This window comes from Triturus cristatus, chromosome 11 (genome assembly GCF_964204655.1).
Source record: "Triturus cristatus chromosome 11, aTriCri1.1, whole genome shotgun sequence".
Taxonomy (NCBI): Eukaryota; Metazoa; Chordata; class Amphibia; order Caudata; family Salamandridae; genus Triturus; species Triturus cristatus.
The window spans coordinates 615393904-615414577 of NC_140594.1; the positions used below are offsets into that span (position 1 = coordinate 615393904).

General features: G+C 43.0%; 1 protein-coding gene across 2 annotated transcripts in view; it reads left to right on the top strand.

Annotated features, from left to right (window-relative positions):
- The first annotated feature begins 2851 nt into the window (after nt 1-2851).
- The window catches only part of SORBS3 (sorbin and SH3 domain containing 3), a 328992-nt gene continuing 311169 nt past the window's right edge, over nt 2852-20674 (top strand). Inside the window, exon 1 of one of the 2 annotated variants that reach the window (XM_085633985.1) lies at nt 2852-2952. The gene's annotated coding sequence lies outside the window, so the exon portion shown is untranslated. The remainder of the gene's footprint in view (nt 2953-20674) is intronic. The other variant, XM_085633983.1, reaches the window with a different exon arrangement.

Consider the following 20674-nt stretch of genomic DNA (forward strand, 5'->3'; position numbering starts at 1 on the left):
CTCCGCATCCTTCCAAAGAGGAAGAGCGGCTCCACCGTCTGGACCCAAAACGTGCACTCTCCTTTTATTTGAACCGCACGAAACCGTTCCGGGTGGACGACCAGCTTTTCGTTGGCTACGTGGGTGCTAAGAAGGGAAAAGCTGTGCACAAACGGACCATCTCCCGGTGGGTCGTTTTGTGTATAAAACTCTGTTATTCCTTGGCAAAAAAGGACCCTCCTGTAGGGCTGCGAGCCCATTCTACTCGGGCCACGGCGGCTACTACTGCTTTGGGACGGGGTGTCCCTTTGCAGGACATCTGTCAGGCGGCGACGTGGGCTTCGCTGCACACGTTTGCCAGGGACTATTGCCTAGACAGCCAAGTCCGGAGGGATGGCTTCTTTGGCCGTTCTGTCCTCCAGGACTTTCTGGTGTGATCTTGGTTCGCAGACCCTCCACCGGGGTTGGTATTGCTTGGGTATCTATTCTAAGGTGAGGAATCTAACTAACGTGTTTCTTTCAGATGAACAAGTTACTTACCTTCGGTAACGATGTATCTGTAAGAAACATTAGTTGGTTAGATTCCTCACCGACCCACCCATCCTCCCCGTTCTGCGAACCAACATCTAGGGTTAAGGCTATCCTTTTCAGGGCCCTAGATTTTTTGGCACCAGTGTCAGTCTCTTGCATGGCTCTGCGTTCCTGGCGCGGAAAGCTATGTACAAGAACTGACGTCAGCACGCGAGGGTGGCGTCTAAGTACTCCGACGTCATTCCGGCACCAACGACGGACGCGGAGCCGCAGACGACGCCTAGCGACGCGCAAGGGGTATTGCTACAAAAATCTTCCGGATCCAGTCTGACGCCTGAATATATTCTAAGGTGAGGAATCTATCTAACTAACTAATGTTTCTTACAGATACATAGTTACCAAAGGTAAGTAACTTGTTCATCTTAGCTAGTGGCACTCCACCTGGTGCTGTGTTGGGTAGTCACTTCCAAAGGTCAATAATTCACAGATATTAACCATTGCCCTGGATATGTTCCCACTGACGAGAGCTGTATCTGTGGTGTATACCTGGACACCTCACGTCTCTTACTACTGCTTCACTTTATTTTTTCTCTTTTTCTTCACTCCAGTCTTCAGTAGCACAGCAAAAGTGCAGTTGGCCGCAATACAAGCAAGAGCTCCCATCCTCTGGTTTAACAGAAAAAAATGCTATATTTGGAGTGAAGTGGGTCCCTTAGATCACTAGGCCTTGGTGCCACTGCACCTGTTGTACTTATTGCTAGGCTCCTCCCATACCACTTCTCATTTTTGCCACTTTTGTATGCCCCAGGTCTCCCTTATTCTGCTTACCCCTCGTACTTTTTCTCATTGGCTCCCCTTTATTTTCTCCCACTCTTCATTCTCCTGTCACCATAGGCGCCATGTTATAAGAGCTTATGGGGCTTTGGCCCCAACAACAATATGATACATTACCAAGAGTTGAGCCAGAACCTTTCACATTGTTTACTGGCTGAACATGCTGTAGACTTGAATATTGCCAGGTGTCTTCTTTCAGACAGGCACGGTTTGAAAGTTATCATTTCTAAAGAGGGCTTGGGTGGGGTCTCAGATACTGCAGTTCAAAGCAATCTAATTTATTGTACCTTTAGCGCCTAAGCATTAAAACATTTAGGGAATCAGATTTATTTAAAGATTGCAAAAACTGTCATTTTTAAAATGCACCAAACGGGTTGTAGCCCTTGTTATAAAATGTCACTCATGCATAAGGTCAGCTCATCAATACATGGAAAATGCATATGTGATTTACATTAGTAAAATAAATGTTCTTTTCATGTTTCCATTAGAATATCTAGGTTTTTTTTGTTTTTTTTTTACAGGACTCTTAAGACCCAGTAAAAACATGACCATAAACCTCTTGACCCCTGTTTAATAGTTTACATGTAAATATGCACTGTAAATTGTATGTAAGTTTGTATACATAATACACACTGCTAAGATTTTACCTCAGCTCAGACTGTAAAGGAAGATGCGTAAAGGAAGGAACGACAAGGTTGTGACAAATGTTCTTTAGATGAAGTAACATTGATTCACATAGTTTAAGCTCCGAGCAGGTCTTGGGCGAGATGGGCCTGGTCCCAGGGCACCTAAGATTTGAGGGAACACAAAATGAGCTAACCTTACAGCGGTTATTGTTTACAGTGCTTAGAAAAGGCAGAAGTTTAAAGGCGAATAAGGGGGGAAATTGAGGGGTACGTTTAGAAGGGGCGCCAAATTTGGTTTTACCCTGGATGCTATTTGAGCAAAGGCTGGTCCTTCTTGTGCTAATGTTTCCTTCTCCTATTTTTTTTATTAGGGCTTGGTCTGTGTTCAATGGATGGCAGGCCTAGGCTTCCAGCACTGGTTGATTGACACTACTCAAAATTAATAAATACGTTGCTTATTTATAATTCTCGAGTTAGGGGGAGCTCTTTCATTCCATGGTCTTTTTCATAGACCATTATGCTTGTGAGTAAAGGCATCTTGGGTGGCATGCTAGTTTTCTCGCCTCCATGGAATTACTCATATGAACTGGGCCCCACCAATAATTTGGTAATCTGGCTCCTCTGAGTCTCACTTTTCCCCTTCCATTTCATTCCTTCTATCCCCTTTAGCGCCCTTCATCTGTTTTCCTGTTCTCTCCTTATTTAACTCTCCTTTGATCGCCGCCTCCTTCCTTTCATTTAACTTTCCACTCCCCTCTCTTTGTGTTAGCCCTGGCCCCGCCCTCCTTTTCTCGTGTTGCTGAGCGGGTAAAACATGCGTGACCTTTGTTAGTTACATGCTTTGTGTGATAAATATTTGTCTTGGATCCAAGTTCAGAGTTCAGTTCAGCTGCAGAGCAGAGGAAGCAAGCGACGGGAGGAAGGAGGGGATAAAATCACCTCAGGGCGGAAGAAGAGCCAAATCCTTGCCTGTGGCGGGCAGGTAAGCCTGGTGCCACCTCAAGAGCGCACCCCTCCCCGGGGGTCCTCGAGTGGGACACTGTCAGTCTGTACTGTGTCACGCGCGCCGCTCCCTTCTGCTGAAGCCCTCACTGCGCGTAGCGCGCCATGCTGGGTTGGGTACGTCAATGAATCCTCTACCCCCGCCCCACGTTAATGATCAGCTCTCCCCGACAAGGGCGTGCTGAGCGGAGACCTGACGCACACGCCTGCTCCTTCAGTGCCCCCTGAACTCCACAGCCGTAGAGTGACCATAGCAAAGTAGGCAGGCCCTAGGCGGGAGGACTACTTTCAAGGCCCTAACCTCGCCGTGGGAGGCCTTAGTAGATTACATGACGGAATTTTCTACATTCCGTGGAGTGTTCTCGCACAGGTGCGTCCCCTTCTCGAAATTGGCCTCACGGAAGCAATCAAATCATTGTCCCACCCATCGGCTGGGTACATTAGTGAATGCATGCCAATAGACCTGATATCGTTCGGTATAATTCCGTTTTTTAAAGTAAACAAGCATTGGTATAGCCAATAGGTCTCGCTTTTGGGACCTTATAAGTGTTTAGCCATGCAACGGTTGATGATGTTGCACCAAGGATACTGTGCTGCTTAACTAAATACTTATAAGGTCACAAAAGCGAGACCTATTGGCTATGCCAATGCATAAGGATTCTGTTGCTGGGTGCCTGACTGCTCATGCCAGGATAGGCAGGCCATGACAACACTACGAATAATACCTTTTTTCAGATTTTCATCATGTACCCCCCCCCCCCCAAAAAAAGTGTTACCCGAATTAAAAAAATAAGTGTCTCCATGTGGCTGGCCCCGTGCTGTGGGATCGACGTATAGTTCCTTCCTCTCCTAATGGTTAATTTGGACAAAGCTGGGTGTAACTGACAGGAAGTGGGGACTGATAGTGAATTAAAGGTTTTAGAGAAGACCTGTGTACGTCATAAGGACAGCCTATCGCAATTGTCCAGAGCTAGGAATAGAATGGCTGATAAACTATGACACACAATAAGGACACAGGATATATCAGGGACTCGAGATAGAATGCCGAGAGGAGACGGCTTAGTTTCACTGGCAGCCGTACAAAGTGTACTGAAACAAGTCCAATCCAAATAAGAAAGTTGTTCTATGTAAACAAAATATTTTACTAACTTGAAACAGTACAACAGTCAGATAGGATCCTGAAGGAACATTTTATAACTTGAAGAGATAAGTGTTTATAAAAATATTGCTAAAGGAGCATATTTGTCTAAAATTACAGGTTTAGTCTGTATAGATCCTTTAGACAAGAAAAATTATGCCACCCAACTAACTCTATTGTATAGGAGATGCCGTGCAATGTTTACCTTTACTAACATAGAAGATCACAGAGATTTCACTACAGCACTTGTAGAACAACATAAGGCATGCTTTTTGAGCTGAATCACAAACATGCAACCATCACTGCAGAAGAGACGCATATAGTTTGATATCATTTAGAGAGAAAAATGATATATATGGATTTAGCGGTCAAGGCTGCTAATCAGGTTAACATGACACTTGTGAACATTTTTAAATGTGTTGCATTCACATGAATCATCCACGTACAGTTCAAGTGGAAAACGTTCCCAATAGCTCCTCGTGTTATACAGAAAGCAACGACACACGTTTGTACAAAATTTAGATACATATTTTCCCAGACGTATGCACATATTGTTTGGGTTTCATACATGACTAATGTTTTTATGAAACTGGAATACATTCCCAGCATATTATTTGTAAGTGCAGTAAAATGTAAACTTGCAAGGCAAATTCAGAAAGTACCAGGAGTTTCGAAGTTTCCAACTCACAGATAAGGCAGATGCTCTGGCGTCAAAATAAGATGTGGGGTTAAGATTTAAGAAGCCTTTCCAGGTAAGCTTGAAATGTATGTTCTGGACCCCTGGACGGTTGCTCGAACCGTTAAGCAAAGTTTTAGATGATGGGCCTTTGATTCAGCTGTAACAAAACTGTTTTTCCCTTAGTCAAATAAATAATCTATTCTGACGTTTTTCCCAAACCGTAATAGAACGAAAAACTTTGGAAATTACTTGGAACTTGTTAATATGGGATAAACGGCACCCGACGCGTACCTAATCAACTGCAGGAATTAGCATGACACTTTTATATTAGATAATGACTTTTCTGTGAAGAATTCGACTTTTTTTATTTATGCTGATGAGGTCAGAAGTCTGGTAAGAAGTACAGGCACTGGAAAGGGGACAGGGCATGATAAGGATGGCGTTCGTTTAACACCGCTTTAGAAAGGGCAATCATTCATTCAACCACTAGGATTATTAGACCAGGAGATGCAATACATTATTACATTAGAGGAGACTTCTTTACATAAAGCACGAGAAGATTTGTTAACAGGTAATTTAAGTGCCCCCTTATCGAGTGCTCTCCATTTCCATGCTCCGGGTAGGCCCCATGTTTGCACTCTTGTGAGGCCGCAGTGTTTCCTATTATTATGCAGGCAGCACCGCCTCGGTTGTAAAGCCGTTGACCGTTCAATCAGCAGAGTTAGCTGCTGATAATCAAAAGTTCCCAACCTCGGGCCCGAGGCCAGTTTAGAGTCAGTCAGAGGAGCCGGAGCTCGGGAAGCATGGGGACCAATCGATCAGCTGAGTAATCCTCATTACTGATTGGCCGCTACAACACATCGTCTCCCCTCTTATTTTAAACCCAGACAATGTAGTGATATCGGTAAATATAGGGAGATGGTTTATTAAGAGTAGTTTCTTACCTGATAGCAAAGCCGTTATCCATTTATTCTGCCAGCTTTTCAGTTTGAGCAGGTCCTTGCTGCCATGAAGAGGCTGGAATGCGCTCTGAGAGCTCCAGCTTTTCTCTCCTCCTTCACGCCCTTCCCCCCTGATTAGTGAAAGCAGTGAAGTACGGGAGCCGTTAAGGAGATTTAAGGTACAGTCAGTAAAAGTCAGCAGCTGCGCTAAATTAAACAAGCATTGTGTTGTAATTGTTAGCACTGTGCTGTTTGAAACATGAAGGGCGGTGTCGGAGTTTACTACGTTTCATGTTTTGAACAGCACAGTGCTACAATGCCTGTTTATTTTAGCAAAACTGCTAAAATTACAAGTGAAAGGCCGCTGGCGATGGAACACTGGACACCCGTTTACCACCATGGAAACCATGATGGAGAAGGTGAAAAATGGGTGTGCGCGCGTATGGGTGTACTGTGTGGGGGGGTGCAACGCAGGGGGCAGGATTACAAACACCACAGGAGAGGAAAGCAATAGGAGAGCGGCGGAAGCATCAGAGGGCAGGGAATGCGTGGGGGCAAGGGGAGCAACACGGTGGGTGGAGGGAAGGGAAGCAAACTAACAGGGAGAGAGTAACATGGAGCAAGGTGGCGGTTGCGCGGGCGCACGTGACCGCAAGAGCTAGGCCAGTAGAAGCCTAGGGTTGCACTTTTAAAAGCACACTACAAAATGCCTCGCAGAGCAGCGCATGCGCTGACTCAGCGAGACCTAAAAATGGCTCTATTTTGGCTGTCTCTCGCCCAGAGACGTGTTAAGGGGGTGAAGAGTTAAGAACAATGGTTCAAGGATGGCCCAAAAGGGTCCAATAGAAAAGGTGACCCAGGCAGGGTCACTTGTTTTTTAAGATAAGTGAAATCAATTCCGTAGGGAGCAGGAGACAAAGTACGTAAAGGGTCATGTAGGTCAAAAGATAGCAGGTATTTATTTAAACAAAGAGACGTGTTAAGGCATGGGTAAGGACGGCTCTGGCCCAGGGCCCCAGTCATTCAGAGGCCCCCAGATAGAGCTAACCATGTTCTGCAGAGTATTGCCCTGTTGACCTTGAATACTTCTTAAACAGATTTTTTAAAATACTGTTTTCCTTTCATTTACTTTTATTATGGGTGATGTGTGAGAGTCTATGACAGACACTTAGCAGGGAAATGTGTGTTGTCTCATGCAACATCTATAAAAAAGATTTTTAGATCAAAACAGGACCTCGCATATGAAAAATGGGAGGGTGTCACAGAGATTATTTGCAGTAATGTTAGTGAGTTGCCGCTGTCTTACAATATTGAAAACATACAACACTATCCTTGAATATTAGATGTAAATACATTTAGAATTTGGATGAGTGTGCCTGTACACTGTTACTGACCTGGACAAAACTACCATGAAAGAGCTGAAATTGGATCATGAATTCAACCTTTTTCCAAACGGGGGCCCCGAAATACGCTTGCCCCAGTACCCCCAAAATCCTTAAGATTTCCCAGCTCCTGCCTGAAATTGCCTCTGTTTCAATAGAAGTAAATTGAGGGGGCAGGGAACAATCTCCGGTTATTTTTTTTTTAAAAAATCTCCCGCTTTTCTCTTCTAAACTGTTAGCATGTATGGTAGTGAACCCATCATACCCTTGGCGCCACAGAATGGGCCATAACTGCTGCATTAATGAATAGCTACGCCGCTGCCTGGAATGTCAATGCCTTGCGAGCCTCTGAATATTCATACCTCTAAGTCTTTAAGGTTGGCGAGAAGTGTTTGGGATTGAGTACTTCTACACGGCGAGCCCCCTGGAATCAATGGCAATGAAAGTTTTTCTGAAAGGCGTTCAGGGTGGGTGATCCCATTGAAGGCTATGATAGGCAGACAGGTAGGAGGGTATAGTTAAGTCCAAGGAGGGGGAAGTTCTTCAAATGAGTGAAGTTGAGAGGTATGGTATACCCCGCTATCACCTGTATATTCTTCTTACGTTGGATAGGTTTCTCAAGCTTGAATATTCTTCTAACGTGGCTGTAATTCTTGCACAATGTGTGAATATTTCTCTCTCATGGTTATATTTTTCGTACAAACTTATGCTGCTCCCTTATGAATATATTTAGCCCATATGGATTTGCTACTTGCAAATGCATTTGTGTTAGCAGATTCATATTCTTCCGCGTGAATAACATTTGTGCATATGACTATCCTTCTTGCACACCAATATCATTCTTCCACATAGATGTCCTCACAAAGGATAATTTCATGCTTATTACTATCTGTTTAGACCAAGAAATCCTTCTCCGATATCAATAATTTTCTTATGGGCGATCTTGAAACTGAAAAATGGAAATCCTAACAAAAGAATATCGTTTTTGCTCATTGTTATCCTGTCGCATAGATAGCCTTCTCAGAAGCTGATGTACATTTAGTTAATGGCTATTTTCTGGTGTATGGGAATACCCACACACACACTTGTTTTCCTCATAAATGGTTAATGTTTAAGATATGGGTTGTCTTTTCACATATCGATATTCGTATAGGACATGGGCGGCCTTCTAGCACAAAGATTTTGTTTCACATGGAAACCCTACTATCTGAATATCCCAGCACAAGATTATTTTTCTCAAGCATGAATATCCTTAATAACAGTGGCGACTAGTGTACTTTGAAAGAGGTGTGGCATACTTATATACCTGACATTGGAGCAAGCGAGCAAGGCAATAAAGGAATGTTCTATCCTGCAAAAACATTTTTAAAAAGCAAGACAAGTGGGGTATTTTGCTGTATATTTTTTACATGAATTGGCTAAAAAATCCAAAAGTACTGAATGAAACAGTCCAGTGCTTTTTATGGTGTCAGGCAAGTACAACTCCCTGTCCGTGTGTTGGAGCTCAACCTCCCCAAGACAATTGTGACAAAATGTGGCAAAATAGGATTTTCATCACAATTGTCCTTAAAAACTTGATAAAGAGTTGTATTTAATACAGGTAGTAACAAGCATTTGCAATGCAATTGGTCTCGCCTTTGGGCCCTTGTATGTATTTAGCTATGCAGCACATTATCCTGGGTGCTGAATCATCTACTGTTCTTTAACATGGAGGGAAAGTAAGCACCAAACTGCGTGACAAGCCAGGTATGGGAACACATGGAGAGAAATATTGCCCTACAGCGGGAAATGGTATAGTCCAAAGCTCTGTTTTTAATATAAAATCAGGGCCTTCGGTGGTCATATCACTGAAAATACAGGATTTGAAAAAAATATTGTCCACGGTTGCTCGTGAAAGACAATTTCTATAGACTGGAATCTAGAGAATGCTAAAGCGATTCTGGTATTTCACTGACGTCTGCTGGTCATTTTCTATCAAGAAAGTTAAATAGAGGCAGTTACCAGAAAAATAAAAATAATAAAGTCCCTCAGCAGTAAGCAATTCTGGTATTTTACTGACCTCTACTGGTCGTTTTCTATCGACAGTTAAAAAGAGGCAGTTGAACAAGCATAAAGCAAGTCTTGTATTTTAATGACCTCTACTGGTCGTTTTCTATTAAGACAGGTAAATAGAGGCAGTTGAACAGAAAAAAAAGTCCCTAAGAGGAAGCAGACAAGTCCTAGCTCTGATCTCCAGAGCCCACAAAGTACATACACATATACGTTTATACTAAAGTATATAGAAGAGGTCTCGAATGCTCGACCTAAAAAACTGTTATGACATATCACATGACCCTTCATTTATCAAAAGGCAAATTTTTCCATCTTGCTTCTTCACAATGGGAATGTGAGTCATATGTATGACTGTATATCTGCTTGGAAAGGCTTAGCTAGAACAGCTGGCACTAGCACTCCTTGAAGGCAAAAGCAACAAAAACACAGGTAATATCAAGTGTAGGCCAGTTGACACAGTCCCAGTACAGAAATGAAACCAAATAAAATAGTAAACAATAGTCAGCAGTGGGCACTGGAATGCATTTTCAGTTACTGTTGGAAGACCCAAGGTTCACAAACATCCTCAAAATAATTATCGGTGCTCAAGAGGCCGTGAGTGGTGACATAAATAGTGTTCACCCAACTGCAAACAAACTCAGACCTATACCCTGTTTCTTCCAGCCTTTCGTGCTAGTTATTGAGGCTGTAGCATAGGTTTGTCTATAGCAGAATTGAAAAGTGGGAAGACTGGTTGAATCCTCTCCTGGTTGAAACCAATGGGTTTGTGTGGGTGTTGGATTGCGAAAAAAGTGAGAGGTGATGCTAGTTAGGGTCTGGTAGATTATGTGGTTACTTGGCATTGCTCTTTTGAGTGACCTTGTGTGATGTAGCTGGTGTTTAGTGAAGCACTCCACTACTTTCAGTTCGAGTTTTCACTATATAAAAACTGCAAAAAATGTACACAGCATTAACATAAAAAAGAAATACAAATAGATACCCATTTAGTGGGTGATTTGTACAAAGCGAAATCAGAAAACCTGAATAAATTACAGCTCCTCTACTTAAACTGTATGATCTTATTTCATCAAAGTTCCTTTTGCTTTTCTATTGCATATTAAAACACTTTCAAATATGTGACTTCAGAATACCAGCTGTACAAAAACCTATTGAGTTTGATTTAATAGACTGCAATATTTCTCTATATTAATCCTGGGCCACGTATAGGGTCTACATGAGTACTGTCTTGACTTAGTTCACTAATGGTTCATGTTTAAAAACTATCACTTTTAAGAAGTATTTCTCAGTGCAGTGCTATATAATGCGACATATTAATAATGCCCAAGCTTCTATATGTTAAAGAAATAAAACATTTTTAATTTTAAGAACACTTTTATCATATTTACAGGATGTTTGTTGCATTGTTTACAAAGCAAATATTTTGAGGGCATGTCTAAAAATGGCTCCAAACCGAGCATGTGCAAATATTATTGAATGCTATGGAAACATGGAAACAAAATTCCAAGGAGCTACTATTGCCTTTGAGCTTCGCCGTGCTGAATATATCTGAAGTTATATGTGACAAATCAGTGGTCTTTCAAGTTTCACTAGATTTTGCTCAAGTCACTTTGCTGTAAAAGTGTCAGTGCATTTTTTTCTAGTTATAGCTTATAACTGACACAATGCTTAGAAAAGTCACCAGTCAAAACTACTTCTTCATCGTCTGCTGAGATTGAGGGCTGTTGAATTTCGCAGCAATTCTTGAACTGAAAGACTTGCTTCCTGAAGACAAGAAACCCTCTAGTGAATAATCATGCCTCACTTCTGTTTCCTTATGGATTTCCAATTTCATCTGCAGTCAAACTTATGGGAATCTTTACCTCAATTTGAATCACTGTTTTTGGGCATTTCTGTTACACATTTAACTAATTTGTTCCCAAAATGGGTAAATGGTTACAATCCCCCCCCCATTTAGTTTTTTTCTCCACTTAGCAATTTGCCTTCACTTTCCCCAAAATTGATCTTGACATTATTTTCTTTATTATTTTGGTGGACTTTTTGTTTATCTTGCTGCACTGCTGCACCATTAAAGTGAGGTATGGTACATTTTAGAAATCATTGGTTTGACGACGTGACTGATCATATAGTTGTGGGAGTTCGAGGTCGTTGTAACTTTCATTGCTCTCTTCCACAACCTGCTAGGTGGATTGCTCGTTTGGGACTGTAAACATTTATTTACATTTTTGACGGTCTACAAAGATCAGTGGTATATGTGTCATAACAAAAACAAACAGCGTATATTGACCCCAACCTATTGTGCTTCTGCCTTGACTTTAAATATATTATGTCAAAGCAGCATTTGTAGTCATGAGACATTATTTTAAGCATACCATCACCCCTTGACTGCCACTCAAGTGGCTGATTGATGTCAAGCAAGTGGCTGATTGATGTCAAGGTTTGTATTAGACAGGGGTTGAATGAAATCCAGCAAACATTCTGGTGCGATTGAATACATGCTGAAAAGGTACAAAATAACAAACCTCTGGCCATCGCCCCAAACAATTATACCAACATGTATTGAAACAACTTTATCATAACTTCGCTTAAGTGGTGATCAACTGTGTTGACATACAGCAATTGCTCATTCTTTTTCAATCTAGTGTGTATCGCAGTAACATGATTTTGTTCTCTCACTAGGGGTGTACTCCTGCTGGGCCCATGCTCTTCCAGGACATATCCACAAGTTAAGTAACCATAGTATCCATACATGGATATACTTTTTAGCACTTTCCAGATGTGGGAGACCCCTACACATCCGATTTAAGCGGGTCATATAAATATTGTTTGTTTTTGGTATACATTTTTATTGCCATTTGAATTAAACAAAACAAATACAAATAGTTACTTCAGTATGCCTGTCACATTCATCTGCCCTCCCACCCCCACCCACTTGCTCTACCCTGCAATTCACATTTGACAGTGTATAGGAGATCCACAGAGGCTGTCCAAGGAGAGCCGGCAAAATCAGAGGTAAAAGCCTCAAACACCTCAGGCCCAGGGTGCTTCAAAGTCACTTCACTCTGTCCCACCCCCACACCCCCCACATCATTTGCCTCCAGCAGTCATTCCACTTTCCAGCCCTGTACCATGTTAGCACAATCCCAAGTGTTCTTCCTGGTGGTTCTGTATCTGGCGACTCCAGTAGTTCAGCTACCATCGCCGCTGTAGCCTGTAAGTCATCAGCTAACTTGTTGTCCCGCCAAGATTTCCACATTTGGCTTACCACCGCCCCTCTGCCATATCTCTCATCCAGTAGGCCACCGAGGAAGGGCTAGGGGAAATCCAAGCACCAGTCCCAACAATATACACTTTCTGCTAAGGTTTTTCTTTTTACGTACTAGAATCATTCTAACAAGCACTGCTTAACCTCCTTGGAGATGGTCCATCCTATGGCTACACTCAGTCTATCAGTTACAGTCTGCCGGTAGACCTCCAAATCGGGGCACCCCCACAGCACGTGCAAGAAGTCTGCCCCTGCTGCATAACAGTTCGGGCAGGAGATAGCATGCAACGCTTTGGGGTGAGATATACCTGGTATACTACACTGAATTGGATTAATTTGATTCTCACATTGGTAGAGGCCCTCGTCACACACTTGTGTATGCCCTCCCATTCTTTATCTGTGAGTGGTCCGCCCAGTATCTCATGCCACCTGCCCTGGACTGGTAGGGTGCGTATTGGGAAATCCACCAGCAGCACCCTGTAGATGTGGCAGATCAACCTTCACCCCCCCCAGCCATTTCAAGCAGCATCACCAGAGTCCGCGACTCCTGGGCTGCGTCCGGGAAAGTTGGCCTGATTCCTTGTGCTGTAGCCGCTATTTTAGCGAACTGCCAAACTATCCCGGTCCCAGTTTACATGCCTCCACAGCATCTATTAGGGTAACAAATTTATCATTCGGATAGTGATACCGCATTCGCAACCCCAGGCACACCACCAGTCTAATGACATTGTCCATGATATCTGTGCAAACGGGCACAGTGTCCAGACACATAAGTCCAGTGCCTAGGAAGCATGCCACAGCTCCCGCCGGTCTACCCTCTCCCTGGTTCGACACACTTGCCCAACCATGGAGGGCACTGTCCGGGACTCCAGCTCCCAACATCAAGAGCTCTGTTCTTTCCATAAGTGCCCTTCATCAGCCGCTTCTCTCAATTGTCTTCCTCATCGAACCAGTGTACTGCATCCTGCAATTGAGTCGCTAGATAATAGAGCTCTAAGCAAGGAAACTCCAGCCCTCCCTGCCTCCAGGTACCTTTGATTGTGGCCAGGTCCTCTCTTTTTCTTCCCGAGGCCCAGAGCAGTTCCACAATCAACCTATCCAACTCAACAAACTATTTTCTTGGGATTTTGAACATGGCTTCTTGAGAAACGTACAAACAGCGGGGTAGTGTGATCATCTTTACCAGTGCCAGTTTGCTCATCAAGAAGAGTTGGAGGGTATTCCAGAATTTCACAGTGAGTTTGAGGCCCTCAAGTACTCTCCCAATGTTCAGAGATTCGAACGTCTCCACCTCCCTGGCATATAGATATTATTGATGATGTGGAACAAATTCTCCCAGTTTCTAATGGAGAAGAACACATAATTCCTCATGTTTCAATAGGACAGGATGTTTCTGTGCTCAATGAATATCCCTAGATTCTCCAACTAGGCATCTGCAAGGCCATTATCCAGGACAAAAAGTTGAGCAAAGGGTACGATTTCAGTAAACAAATCATAAGGGCCATTCACAATTTTTTCCCAGCTATTACGGACCCGCAGACATCAATTACCATTACTACCTTAGTTAAAAATAAGCAGCTGCTTTCACAACTACCATGAATCTGCAGGGATCTCACCACTGTCCAGCGCTGTAGACAGGAGCCAAACAGAACAAGCATTTGCAATGCAATAGGTCTCGCATTTACGCGAGTTTGAGCTATTGACATTGCAAATGACAATGCCTTTTATTTTTGTTTTTTGAACATAAATAAAAGGCATTGCCATTTACAATGCCAATAGCTTAAACTTGTGTAAATGCGAGACCTATTGCATTGCAAATGCTTGTTTACCTTTTGACAACTGACACGTTTCCTGCTGTACGTGCAGGCTAGCCAGATGCGTTTGTGTGTGAAAACAGAGGAAGGGGAGGAAAGTGACTGGGGCTGGAGATGGTTTTATGGGACAAGCACCGGAAGGAAAAGGGGTGAAAGGATGTGCATAGAGAGGAAAACGCAAAGAGGTAACGAGAAGGCATGCCAGCGATGAGAGGGGTAGTGGGTGGGAGAGATAGAGGGAGGATGTCGAAGAGCTGATAAGACCAGCAGGTGACCGCGCACAACAGTACCCTCAACGCCGGGAGTCATGAAATGTCGCATTCACAAACATTCAAATTCCGCGGTAGGTTTCCACCCAACCCTTTAAATCAATGCGTCTTTGTGACCCGGAGGCAAATAAACTACAAGGACACTTTTACTCAGTTGCTTTGGGATGTATTTGTGTGCATACAGACCAGATCAATGGATAAGATGCCAACGCTCGTATCTTTACTAAGCAGTCCCAAACTGTGTAATACAGGACAAATACGGCTTTAAGTAGTCTCTGATGTCAAATGTGAGCCGCAAGTTACAACCACGGTTCGACTTTATAAACTTCTTTTGAGCTTTCATTTATGGGTTATGCAGACAACATAGTATCAGTAGGTTAGACAGTGACCAGAGTTGCGCTCTAAACAGCTTTTAGAATGGTCTTACGGCTGGGTCAAATTAGATAAATAAAAAGTCAGGCAATGGTGCGTGGGGGCGGGTGAGAGTATGGAGGGGTCTCACTGGGGAAGCAGGTTTTTTGGGACATAGGCCATCTACACCTCCAGCCCCACTGGAGCAGCAGTAGCTGTGTACTTTTTCTTGACCCCTCCCCTGCAAAATCACCCTGAGGCTTGGAGGGCTGGGTAGGGAGTGACTAAGAGAAGCAGTCCTGGAGGGTGTGTGCATTTATTAAACTTGAGAGAATGTGGCGTTGTGGCCAAAGCTGCCTACTATGGCAGTCTGAGAGGAGGCTCCAGTCCCAGCGTTAGCTAAACACCCTGTGATTCTCGGCAAATCACTTAATCTCCCAACGCCTAAAGTAACAAGAAGGAGGCAGAATGGTGCGTAGGCATTTTTAAGTAATTACAACTGTGGGCAAAACAGGTATTTTATACGTAAAGAACAATTACAACCCATGCTCCTTGTAACATAAACAAATTGCTTGAAAGATGGGGAAAGAATAACTAAATGTGTGCTTTTGAACAGTAAATAATCTATCATTGAAAGCAAGGCAATCAGAAGTGGCAACTCGTGCAGAGAAAGAAAGTATTTATTTCAGAGTCAAAACAAGCATGCTTCCCTATGGCAGATAATCGCGGTCTCGAGAAGAAAATAAAGGGAATTTATTGATCCCATGACATTGGTGAAATAACAAATTTGAGCACAGCATCCCCGAAGTAAAAGTGAAAGCGAGGCATCCACGTGAAAGGCTCTGCAGGGAGAGAGGTGGGACTGAAGCAAGGAGAGGCTCCCGAGGGGCTATTAGGAGTCAGCAAACAACAACAAACAAGACAAGCCCGGCGGAGCGTGGCGTGCGCGCTTGGCGGGGGAGCGCATTCCAGGCGGGGGAGCGGACCCTTTGAAGTGCGATGCCAAACGGATTGCATGGCGGCACGATGCGCGTGATTGTGCGCGTGCTCGCCATGCAATCCGCTTTTCGGAGCACTTTTGGGAGCCCCTTACAATAGTCTCGCTTTGCGATCGCTTACGCGATAGCAAGGCGAGACCTAAAAATTATGTTTGGGCATGTTCTAAATCCCTTTTGTGGTCCAAAGAGCCTTTTTTGAGAATCATTCTGAATTACAATAAGGAAGGGGCATAAAAGGGATGTCCCCGTCTCATTGCAATTTACAAGAATATGCGTCAATGGTTTGTGACCAAAATTGCTACCAGCATTGGAAATGTGCAACTGTTAAACCTCCCTTCCTAGATATTTAACTTTTTGTAAGAAACTTCACTGGAGGTTGTGGTGTCCTCTGCTTAACCCAAGCTGGGTACACTCCTCACATGCTCACAAATGGAATTGCTCCGTGCATGTCTATTTCATACATGTATATTCTTCTTGCATGTGAGCCTTCTCACCCTGTGATGTACAAGAATACCCTTTTCCCACACAGATATAGTTCATGCATATGAATGCCCTTGCACACGAATAATCTTCATGCACATAGATATCGTGACTGATACTTGGATACTCTTATCACACGTACATATACTTCTCATACATGGATACTCTTTTTGCACACAAATACTCTTCCCACACGTACATATCTCACACGTGCACATACTTCTCATCCATGGATACTCTTCTTGCATAGACAGATACCTCTGACACACGGATTCTCTTGTTACATGTAGATAATCTTCATGCACATTCATATGCTGATTGAACTTGGGTACTTTTTTTGAACATATTTATTCTTCTTGCACTTTTATATCTTTCCTTATAGTTATCCTTCTCAGATATATCTTGATGTCCTCATAAAGGGATACATTTCTCACACTGCCACGAATATCTTCCTCAATCACATATATGCATGTTTTGCATGTGAATAGTATTACATATAAACCCATTGATCCCTTTCGGTAGCTCAGTGGGTTAAGCGCTTGGTACTTGCATCTGTAGTTAATCTGCAAGTAATTCAGGCCAAGTCAAAACTTCGGTTATGTTGGTGTAAACTGGTGTAATTTTGCGTAACGCTTGTTCAGATAAATATTCTAAATTCCGCCATTATGGTACGTGGTGCAATTATGCTGCAAAATTTCAGTGCAGGAGCACAGGTGTAGCACAAAATACCAGAATGTGAGTGGCTGTTTATAGCACCTGAGGTTTTTGCTCTTATTTTTAGTGCAAAATCTGTACTTGCGTCTAAAATAGGTAATAAGACATATTACATGCTAACATATTGCCCTAAACGCTGGTTTTTCATTTCGATTAATCTTGTAATTTTTGCTGAATTTTGCTTAATTACCTCAAAAGTTAATTTAGTATGCCCCTAGTATGAATCCTGGCAAGAAGGGTACACTAATTGTTTTGAGTTCCATAGAATGAGTACATTTAGTTTGGCAATATCAGTTCCTTTTTATAACGCCGTGAGACATTAAAACTGCAAAAGGGTCCACTATATTGGAGAGAGAAAAAAAACTAATTACAGCCCCGTCCCCCTCTTGTCATATCAGCCCAGTCTCGTCCCATAACGGCTGATTTGTTGGGCTTTCCAGTATGCTAATTAGCCAGGAAATCTCCTAATTTCCATATAGGCCAGCTCACAACCGCTCATAGCTCTTGTGTTGCAGATTGCTTTGCTAGAAAGATTATCACCTTTGATGTTTTCCAGTCCCTGTAAGTAGATAACAAGAACTAAAGGCATTGCTGCATGTTGATGCCAGCAGCTGAAGTACAAAGTTATGTGCATGGCCCTTCTAACGACTGTCCAAAAGTAGAATGTTGTTTTATATTCTATATTGGGATTTAGCGCTAGGGCATGGTCCATTGATAAACAGCTTCTGTAAGTCTGTTGCAGTACAAAATTGCCCACACGTATAATTTTCCTACATAAGATTCAATGGATATAAGATATATTTTCTCTTCTGTTTCTGATATCATTCTAGCTGAATTTCCTCTTCAGGGGAATATTATATCCCAAACTCAGTAGCCAAACGTATGTATATATGAAAAAAACAAGACTGGTTGTTGGCTTTTGTTGAATTAACGTGGGAAAATACCCCCCACTATGCGGAAGTAGAGCCGGACTTTGCATGATTAGTTATGCTTGTGTGTATGGGTGGTAAGCGGGAATCTGGGTGCGAATGAACAACTGGACTGGATTACCTAAAGGGGAGCTGTGAAACTGATTTACATACTTGCCAAGAAGGAAAATAAATTCGTACGGAATGTGGTTATAAGCTGTCTACATCACTGGGTTTCAACTTTATAAAATTCTTTGTTTATACTGTATCTTTTATTTGTGTCTCAAAACTTGAATGAGATCAGCCCAATATGGGTATGGTACTAAAATATTGTTGTCAGACTATTGTCTGGACTTAATTCCTTTTTATATCATTCACAAAAATATTGCTCCAGTTGGAGTTAATATTAGAAAATCTATACTCAGTGGAGCAATATTCTTGTAGGCGATCCTTAGGACACAATATTTGTCAGACAATATTTCTGTGTACGATGTGCTGACAAAGTCACCATTATGGGATGGGGTCTTTGTCCGCGAGGACCGATGTCCACCATAGTTATGCACATTATCAAAGGATAGTTTATGCTTCTCTGCTAGCCTGCTGACAATGCTCAGAAATAATGCATAAACAGAGCAGGTGGATATCTGTACAAATGTTCTGTTCCCAGTGGAGAAGCAAGTATCTCACGTATATGGTAACCTGAAGTTGCTTTCTGATTATCTATATACATTTTTAGGTTTTAAGGTTTAGCATGTAACAAGTGCTTGAAATGGAAAAATAGAAGTGCAGGTACCCTGTACCAGAGTACCTGCTTGTTTTTGAGAGGTGCCGGTACTCTCCAATTTAAAGTATCTCGCCAGACTTGAGAAATGCACGTACTCCCCCTCTCAAAATAAAAAAGTGCCGGTACTCAGTAATGGACAGTACCGGCCCATTTAAAGCACTGCATGTAATCCCACTTGTGCCGGTCATTGAGGATATATTGTATTCTGAACATACTCTGGGGAGATTGCTTCAACATACTTTAGCCTCTTTGGATCAGGAACCTTCGGCCTTGGAATTTAAAATCGTCAGTCAATTCTTGATTCAGCCCACAGTATTTTAGTCTCCCCTTTCTGTTATCTGTTTGGTTGTGTCCTTCTGCCTTCATCGGGATGCACAAGGGACAATTTTGCTTCTGAAAAGTACACTGTCCTTCAAAGATTTCTTTTTACCTAGCCGCTGCATTGTATGCACAAACCAAGGCCTTGTTTAAATGTTTGCACTTCAGAAGGCATTTTTTTCATTGCTTTTGATCAGTGTTCGAGGCGGGTTTGGAACGCATTGGCAATGCACTTGTAAATGTGTCAATAAGGATTACACTTTAAAATTAAAATAAAATGTTTTTCCGTTATGGATGTCAAGTGCAGCTTTTCAGTTGTTGAGGCGTATGTACTGAAAGTTCTATATTTTATTGCAGGTTTAAATAATTTTCTTTCATTTGAAAAGTCGTCCTATTTCTTTGTTTGTCCAAGCCGGGGTATTGCTTTGCTCTTCAGACCTTAAGTTGAAAAATGCAATGTGCCCTTTTGTGGTAGGTTTAGTAAAGCCTCCTTTGCTTTTAGGAACAGAGACCAGTTCAACTGATGTTCTTTTTTTCCACAGCAGTGAAAACAGTGTAGTATTTCATTGTTGTGATGAAATAACACTGGATTAAGTGTGTTGTGTTTCAGACCTTTACGTTACCAATGTACAACAACAAAGGGGCTGGTCTCGCGTGTTCCCTGTAGCAGTTCTAATTTCAAATGTGATGTTGTGCAGGTATTTGCTTTTCAGTTCAGTAGTCTGTTAGCAGCGTCATACATGTATTTTCCATGCGCCTGATCACTAGGGCAATAGGTCCATTATTGACCATTGTGTGTGTGATCAACAGATTACTTTGTGGCGGATACCGATATAAGATGTTGGGCAGGCCTCTGGGCCACCTCATTTCCACCCCCTTCCCGGTAGACATGGGGACCAGGCTGGGATGCCCACTCTCCCCCCTGCTCTTTGCACTCTCAATGGAACCCCTGGCCATACGCCTGCCAGGGGAAGGAGCCAACAGTGGGATTTACCCCATGACAACAGAACGCATGTAGTATCCCTGTATGCAGATGACCTACTATTGTATCTCTGAGACATCACATCTGAACTCTCACTGCTACTGGACACACTAACTGCATACGCTGCACCCGCAATGCAGTCAATCATCTACCCGCTCTGTTCTGACCAGCCACTACAACTCGTCAGAGGCGCAACTAGAGGCAAATTTCGGGGGGGGCTAAGAAAAAATTTCGGGGGGGGGGCTGAAACTTTAAGCAATAGGCAGAGTGGAGCTGCAGGGGCTCTTAGAAGGGGTGAGCAACAGGCAGAATGGAGCTGCAGAGGCTCGTAGAAGGGGTGAAACAACAGCAAGGCCTCATTAACATGCAAATGGTCTTTTAAAGACCTGTGAAGTGCTCGGGTGCGGCTGTGTGGCTGCCCGGGAAGCTGTCTCATCCCGTGCTGCCACACACGACGGGGGGGGGGCTGAAGCCCTTCAAGTCCAATGGGTGTTGCGCGCCTGCAACTCGTATACCTTGGTGAGATCTCGCCCTTGTGCTGGCACGAGCCGTAGTCCACTACCTGGGAATCAGCCTTTACCACACCCTGTCAGACTTGTATGGGGGGACACCTTTGTACGACCATAGTAA